Source organism: Oryctolagus cuniculus, chromosome 5, assembly GCF_964237555.1.
Source record: "Oryctolagus cuniculus chromosome 5, mOryCun1.1, whole genome shotgun sequence".
NCBI classification, from domain to species: domain Eukaryota; kingdom Metazoa; phylum Chordata; class Mammalia; order Lagomorpha; family Leporidae; genus Oryctolagus; species Oryctolagus cuniculus.
The window spans coordinates 14,455,990-14,465,012 of NC_091436.1; the positions used below are offsets into that span (position 1 = coordinate 14,455,990).

The window sequence follows — 9,023 nt, forward strand, 5'->3', positions numbered from 1 at the left end:
GATTAAATCCTCAATATTCTATAGAGGAAATTAACATAATGGGAAGTCTCTGCAGTATATCTACTTAATATGACTGGTATAATTCTGTAATTAATATACAGTTATTCTTAAGTGTTGAAATTTAACTGAAATGTGATCCCTGTTAAACATAAGAGTGGGGATAAGAGAGGGAAGAGATGTACAATTTGGGACATGCTCAAGCTGACTTGCCCCAAATGGTAGAGTTAGAAACATACCAGGGGACTCCAATTTAATCCCATCAAGGTGGCATGTCCCAATGCCATCTCACTAGTCCAAGTGATCAATTTCTGTTCACAACTGATCATAATGAAAGGACTAAAAGTCAAAGGGAGCACATAAACAAGTCTAGTACCTGCTAATACTAACCGATAGAATAAATAAAGGGGAGAGTGATCCAACATGGGAAGTGAGATACTCAGGAGACTCATAGAATGGCGGATGTCCTAAACAGCACTCTGGCCTCAGAATCAGCTGTAAAGGCATTCGGATCTGGCTGAAAAGCCCATGAGAGTATTTCAGGCATGGAAAGCCAAGACACTCTGGCAAAAAAAAAAAAAAAAAAAAAAAAAAAAACAACTAAATGAAAGATCTCTGTGAGTGAGATCCCAGTGGAAAGAACAGGTCTTCAAAGAAGGAGGTACCTTTCTCTGAAGGGAGGAGAGAACTTGCACTTTGACTATGACCTTGTCTAAACAAGATAAGAGTCGGAGAACTCAAGGGGCTTCCATAGCCTTGGAAACTCATGACTGGTGCATAGGGAGATTACTGATGCCATAAACAGGAGTGTCAATTTGTAAAGTCAACAACAGGAGTCACTGTGCACTTACTCCTCATGTAGGATCTATGTCCTTAATGTGCTGTACATTGAGGCTTAATGCTATAATGAGTACTCAAATAGTATATTTCACTTTGTGTTTCTATGGGGGTGCAAACTGTTGAAATCTTTACTTAATGTATACTAAACTGATCTTCTGTTAAAAAAAAAAAAAAGAAGAAGAAATTAGCAATTCCCAACTTGACTCTCGCTGGGATTAAACATGACAATAGGTCTGATCTGATTTCATCATCATTTAAAAAATCATCTATTATTTTTCACTTTATGTTTCTGTGTGGGAGCAAACTATTGAAATCTTTACTTAATGTATGCTAAACTGATTTTCTGTATATAAAGAGAATTGAAAATGAATCCTCATGTGAATGGAAGGGGAGAAGGGAATGGGAAAGGGGAGGGTTGTGGGTGGGAGGGACGTTATGGGGGAGAAGCCATTGTAATCCATAAGCCGTACTTTGGAAATTTATATTCATTAAATAAAAGTTAAAAAAAAAGTTAATCATATTAAAAAAAAAAGTGTAATATGGAAATAATTATAAAGGTAACACAGTTGCACTCTTATACTGAAATATAACTAAAGATGTAAATTTTTAAGAAGTTTATTTATTTGAAAGGGTAAGAGAGAGAGAAAGGGAGAGAGGAAAGAGGAGAGAGAGAGAAAGACAGAGAGAGAGAGACACACACAGAGAGAGAGAATCTTCTATCCATAGGTTAACTCCCCATATGACTGCAATGGGTCAGTCTGAAGCCATGCACCAGGAGCTTCTTCCAGGCCTCCCACATGGCTGCAAGGGCCCAAAAGCCCAAGGACTTGGGCCATCTCCCACTGCGTTCCCAGGCCATTAGCAGGAAGCTGTATTGGAAGTGGAGTAGGTGGGGCTCAAACGAGCACCCATATAGGATGCCAGTGCTACAGGTGGAGACTATGCCATAGCACCAGCTTTCCAGGAGTATTGTGTTCTACTTCTGTATGTGGAGTTACAATTTTTGCAGCACCTTTTGTTGAAAAAAAATTGTCATTTCTTAAGGGATAATTTTTAGCTCCTTTGTCAAAGCTTAGTCAGTTGTAGATGCATGGATTAATTTCTGGACTTTCTCTTCTTTTCCATTGGCCCACATGTCTATTTTTGTGCCACTACCAGGCTTTTTTGCATATAACTGCCCTGTAGTGTATGTTGAAATCTGGTAGTAGGATGGCACTGCTGTGTTTTTATCAAGACTGGTTGATCTATTAAGGATCTCTTGTGTTTTCATATGAGTTTTAGTATAATTTTTTCCTGGATCTAACAAAATGTCCTCAGTATTTTGATTGGGATAGCATTGAATCTGTAAATTGCTTTGGGTAGTATGAACATTTTAATGATATTATTTCTTCCAATCCATGAACATGGAAGGTTTTTGCCTTATTATGTTTCTTCTTTCATTTTTCCTTTAAAATTTTATAATTTTCAATGTAGAGATCTTTTACATCCTTGGTTAAATTTATCCCAAGATACTTAAATTTTTTGTAGTTATTTTTTTTCTTTCAAACTTTTATTTAATGAATATAAATTTCCAAAGTACAGCTTATGGATTACAATGGCTTCCCCCCAATAATGTCCCTCCAACCCGCAACCCTCCCCTTTCCCACTCCCTCTCCCCTTCCATTCACATCAAGATTCATTTTGTTTCTCTTTATATACAGAAGATCAGTTTAGCATACATTAAGTAAAGATTTCAACAGTTTGCTCCCACACAGAAACATAAAGTGAAAAATACTGGTTGAGTACTACTTATAGCATTATATCACAATGTACAGCACACTAAGGACAAAGATCCTACATGAGGAGTAAGTGCACAGTGACTCCTGTTGTTGACTTAACAAATTGACACTCTTGTTTATGGCCTCAGTAATCACCCTAGGCTCTTGTCATGAGCTGCCAAGGCTATGGAAGCCCCCTGAGTTCACCAACTCTTATCTTATTTAGACAAGGCCATGGTCAAAGTGGAAGTTCTCTCCTTCCTTCAGAGAAAGGTACCTCCTTCTTTGATGACCCATTCTTTCCACTGGGATCTCACTCGCGGAGATCTTTCATTTAGGTTTTTTTTTTTTTTTTTTTTTTTTTTTCCCAGAGTGTCTTGGCTTTCAATGCCTGAAATACTCTCATGGGCTTTTCAGCCGGATCCACATGCCTTAAGGGCTGATTCTGAGGCCAGAGTGCTGTTTAGGGCATCTGCCATTCTATGGGTCTGCTGTGTGTCTCACTTCCCATGTTGGATCATTCTCTCCCTTTTTCATTCTATCAGCTAGTATTTGCAGACACTATTTTTGTAGTTATTATGAATGAGACTCATCTTTCCAATTCTTTCTCGGCTATAGTACTTTTAGTGTATATGAATGTTATTGACTTATATATGTAAATTTTATATCCTGCAATTTTGCCAAATTCTCTTATGCGTTCCAATAGTCTCTTAGTGGGGTCCTTTGTTTCCAGATCCTAGGGGAAATAAGAATGATGCAGGCCAGCACCGCAACTCAATAGGCTAATCCTCCACCTGTGGCGCCAGCACACCGGGTTCTAGTCCCGGTCAGAGCACCAGATTCTGTCCTGGTTGCTCCTCTTCCAGTCCAGCTCTCTGCTGTGGCCCAGGAGTGCAGTAGAGGATGGCCAAAGTCCTTGGACCCTGCACCCGCATGGGGGATCAGGAGAAGCACCTGGCTCCTGCCTTCAGATCAGCACGGTGTGCCGGCCACAGCATGCCGGCCACAGCAGCCACTGGAGGGTGAACCAACAGAAAAGGAAGACCTTTCTCTCTGTCTCTCTCTCTCTCACTGTCCACTCTGCCTGCCAAAAAAAAAAAAAAAAAAAAAAAGAATGATGCAGACTGTGGGTTTCTCATATATTCCATTGATTGCCTTGACATATGTTCCTTCTATTCCCAATTTTTAAAAAGTTTTATCATGAAAGTATGTTGTATTTTTCAGATGTTTATTCACATTTGTTGAGATAATCACGTTTTTTCTCCTTTATTTTGTAAATGCAATGTATCACATTTATTGATTTCCATTGAACCATTCCTGCATGCCTGTGATAAACCCCACTAGTTACAGGTAGATGATATTTTTTATATATTATTGGATTAGATTAGCTAGTATTTTGAGGAGTTGTGTGTATATATATATATATATAAAGAAACAACAACAAAAATGACTATATCTCTATCTTTTTTGTCTCATCTTTTTCTTGTTTTGGAATCAAGGAGACATCAGCCTCATAGAGTTTGAGAGAATTCCTTCCCTTTCGATTGCTTTGAAAAGTTTAAGAATTGGAATTAGTTCTTTCTAAAAGTTTGAAAAAATTCAACATAGAATCCATCCAGTTCTAGGAGGATCAATATTATTGATTCAACCTCTGTCTTGATCTGTTCCTGATTTCTGTGTCTTCATGCCTCAATTTTGCTTTATCTTATATTGTCAAGAAATCTATACAATTACTCTAGATTTTCCAATTTGTTGACATATAGCTATTTTTAATAATTTCTTATGATTCTTTTTTCCCTGTGGTATCAGTTGTATCAGTCCCTGATTTTATTAATTTAGATCTTCTCCCCCCCCCTTTTTTATTTTGTTAGTTGGGCCAATGATTCATCAATTTTATTTTGCCAAAAAAGTCACTCTTCTTTTTACTGATCTCTTGTTTGCCCTTTTATTTCTTCTCTAATTTTTATTTTTTTTATTTCCTCAAACTAACTTGGGTTTGGTTGGTTCTTGTTTTTTTAGCTACATGAGATGCATTGTTACATCATGAATTTGAAACCTTTCCAGCTTTCTGATGTAGGAACTAATTGCCTAAACTTCCCCTTAACAGCTTTTATGATATCCTATAATCTTTGATATGCTGTATTGTCATTTTCATTCATTCCAATGATTTTTTAAATTTTGTTTTTTTGTATGACATACCTATCTGGAGTTGTGTGTGTTTTCTGTATTTGGGTGTCCATATCTTTCTCCAAATTGGGGGAATTTTCTACTATTACTTCACTGAATAAGTTTTCTAAGCAATTTTTTTCCAGACTTTCAGAAACTTCTGACACTCGTGTATTTGGTCATTTAATGGGATCCCACAGATCCTGAACACCACTTTTAATTTTTCTAATTCTTTCTCCTTTTTTTGTCTGGCTGAGATCTCCCAAATAATATGTCTTCTAGCTTGGGATTCATTATTCTGCCTAACCAACAATATTGTTTGATATTTTGGTTTGATTTTTTGCTAATTTCTATATCTCCTTGCAGAATTTCTCAGCCATGTCATTTACAGATTTCCATATTTTCTGTAACTGCTTCTCTGTGTGTTTTAGTAATCTGACAATCATTTTTTAATTCCTTTTCTGTCATTCTTCAATCCCCTCATCATCATAGTCCAATATTAATGCATCATTATGTTCCTCCTGTGGAGTCATACTGCCTTCCTTGTTCATGTGTGTTGTGTATCTTGTGTATTTTTGCACATCTGGAGCATCACTTGTTATCTCCTCTGAACGCTTTGTTTTCAGAGACAGGCATCTGGGTCCTGGTGGAATGCCTGCATTTCCATATCCAGAGGTATTGCTGAGTGGGGCCGGAAGCTCTGTCCAACATTTGTATGTGGAGCAAGAGTCCTGACTGACACCAAGTTGGGCATGGCAGATCTCCTCTATCTTCAGTAGAGGGAAGGGATGTTGATTATGGCTTGTGTGTTAGCAGACTCAGCCCTTCTCTATGCCAAGGTCAATCAACTAATTCATTGCCTAGAATGACCACACAGTACATGTGTACTCCACCCAGTCAGATGCATGAACCACTCACAGCACCTATGCACTCTGTAGTGTGATCACTCTCTGTGAGGTTCCTCCCCCACACTCAGGGAGTTCTGCGCTTCTGAAATCAGACTACGCAAGTTCCCAGAAACATAATCACACTCCATGCCTTTGCAGACCACACATTCACAAAGTTCCCACCACAGTCACATGGTGCAACACTCCCACAAAGAATACAGGGTGTCTGTTCTCTGCCCTGTGGGTAGCCCTGTTCTTGGAGTAAGCCACTCAGTAAAAGTCAGTTGGAGCTCCACTTCAGCAAGCTAAATTTGTCAATTTGATGAGGAGAAAGGGAGGAAGAAATGTGACCTCCCTTCACGGAGATAAGCGGATGCCCTGCTATCTGAAAACTCTCCTGGCTAGACTCGAAGGTCAGGAAGAACTGCAAAGTTCTTCCTCAGACAAAATTAACAATGGCAGATGACTGCGAGAGCCTCCTATCTGCTTTCTCTGGGAAGATGGTGTTTCCTCGTCAGCCACCAGATGTGGTAGGCACTGGTAGCATGCTGCTGTGTGTTTGTTCACTCTTGTCTCCACTCCATGGAGTCTCTGTTCTGCACAGTAGCTGCTCCACCAAAAATTTCTTTCCAACTGTCTTCCTGGGAACCCAGTTCTTCTTTCGTTTTTCCGATATCTTCCCATGGCTAAAATCAACCTGTCTTCAAATATCTTGGATTCTCCTATGTAATGTTTTCTAACAGAAAATTTCCATCGCATACTAATTGAGTTGTATAGTTTAATGGCATCTAATGTACCCAACATCTTACTTCAATGCTCATTAAAGCAGAGTTAATTTTACTTCGGCTGTTTCCTTGCCAATTTCCCTCTACCTCCAAGTCACCTTGAAATTAGTCTGTAACATCTTATATAATTAGATCCATAAATATTCTCTTTTTTATTTATTAATTTGAAAGACAGTGATGATGAAATGGAGAGTTGGGGGGCAGGTGGAGGGAAAAAGACATCTTTAATATGCTGCCTTCACTCCCCAAATGCCTGCAAGAGTTAGGTCTGGAGGAGGTCATATCCAAGGGCCAGGAACATCCTGGTCTTCCACACTGGTGGCAGGGACTCAAGTATTTGGATCATGTTGCACTTCCTTCCTGGCACATTATCAGGTAGCTATATTAGAAGCAGAGAACTCAGAACTCAAACTCACATCCTGACATTGGGTTCTGGCATTTGCAAGTGGTGGTTTAACCTGCTTTACCACAATGCAGGCCCCTAATTTAGCCTTTGAAAGCTAAAGTCATATTTTAAACTTAAGTTCAATGTCATTATTCAACAGAATATGATGATAATCCCTTAATATTATCAAACACCAAGCAGTTGACCAAATTTCCTCTGTCATTTCATAATGTTTTAAAGATGTAGCTATTGATTTAAAAGGCAGAGTGACAGAGAGAGAGAGAGAGAGAGAGAGAGAGGGAGAGAGAGACAGAAAGAGATTATCCATACCCTTGTCCATTCCCTAAATGCCCACAGAAGCTATGGCTGGCCAGGAACTCAACCTAGGTCTTTCTATGGGTGGCAAGGACCCAACTGCTGGGCCATCGTCTGCTGCTTCTTAGAGTCTGCAATAAAAAGAAATATGATGAGAAATACAGCCAAGTCTCCAAACTCAAAATACAACATGTGATGAGGCATCCCAGTTGGTGTCTTAACTGCTTATACCAAACACTCATCCTTCTTTTTCTTTAATTCCTGCAAATTATTGGCCAAAGAAATCAGACCATTTCGTGCATACATATTTCCAAACTCTAGGCTTCATTGATTGTGTCCTCTAGAAGTTAACATGTTCTTTCTTGGTCTCTTATATTTCCTATAAACTATTAGATAAATTTAGAGTCTTGAAGAGAATTAAATAGTTCACACATACTCTCAGGTTCTCTCTCTCTCTCTCCCTTTCTAATAATATATTCTAAGTTTACTACAGCAAATTTAAGTAAAATCAGTTTGTATTTCTCTTTTATGTGATTTTTAAGATGTCATTTTCTCTGTTCTAGGATAATATTTAGGATTACTGTGGGGTTGTTTTTAAAAAGACTTATTTATTTATATATTTATTTATTTGAAACACAGTGATGAGACAGAGAGAAAGAGAGATCTTTGATCTGCTAGTTCATTCTAATGGCTGCACTAGAAAAGTTTGAATCAGGATGAAGCCAGGAGCCTCGATCTGGGAATCCCATATGAGTGGGAAGGACTCAACTAGTTAGGCCATCTTCTGCTGCCTTCCCATGCACATAAGCAGGAAGCTGGATTAGAAGCAGAGCAGCTGGCATTTGAACTGACTCTGGCATCACGAGCATCAATTTAACACAGTGCATCACAAAACTGACCCAGGATTACTGTATTTGGTGTATTTTGTTTATGAAGCTGCATATATTTTCAGAGGTATAGTCTGCTATATTTTTCCCATGAGTCCTGCTTTGTTTTGTGTTTTACAGAAATGTATCTAGTAATTTTGAGACGCCTGGTGTTTATTTTTAGAGCAATCTATGAACATTATTCTAGTAAATGAAGATTTAAAGTATGCATGTTAAAGCAGTATTTTATACATTGATTTATACTATTTGTTTTTAAATTTCTAGGCTGTGCATGTTTGGTTCTGGGTGTATATTTTATGTGTATTAGTTTTTTCATTCGCACTTTTAGTTTGGAAAGCAATCTCCCACTGTGTCTATTACTGTCAATAAATTTTTATAAATGTTTTATACTTTTTTAGTTATTAATGCCAAATTTGAGATTATATTTCCTTATTCTATATATTTTCCCCATGGGCCCTGGTGCAGAGGGTCTTCCAATCACCAGCTACTGAGCAAGCTGGGAATGGAACGGGTGCTTCTGCAGCTTTGCTTTCCCTCCCGCTTCCGAAGCTGGCAGAAGACTGCCCACTCTCCAGATGCGATCCCGGGAGGTGTTCTATACATGTTAAACAAGGAATTGATTCTGCAATTGCCTTACTTTCCTTTAGTTAAACAATTTTTGCTGATGACAATACAATTTGAGAATATAAAAACAGTATTGGAGTATGTTCTATTTCCAAATTTTTAATTGTTGCTGAATAGTTTTTTGTATTTGAGATGCATGTTATGAAAATATTAATAATATATCAAAATTCATGCTGACAATAACTTCAATAATGTATGCATTACATAATTAGTATGCCACATATGGTTGTTTCAGTAATAAACAACATTTTATCTCAAATATTTGAGTCTTTGTTTCTTAATTTATTTCTTTAGTTAATTAAATGTGATTCTCTTTATTTAATCCCCTTTTTCCTTTGATTTATGAAGCCATAATACTTTTTGTCCTATTTTATTATTAT

General features: G+C 37.8%; 1 non-coding gene across 1 annotated transcript; it reads right to left on the reverse strand.

Moving 5' to 3' along the window:
• Positions 1-8,473: 8,473 nt before the first annotated feature.
• LOC127493356 (small nucleolar RNA SNORA7) lies at positions 8,474-8,612 on the reverse strand. The gene has a single exon (XR_007923413.1). It is a non-coding gene; the product is annotated as a small nucleolar RNA SNORA7 (small nucleolar RNA).
• Positions 8,613-9,023: the final 411 nt, after the last annotated feature.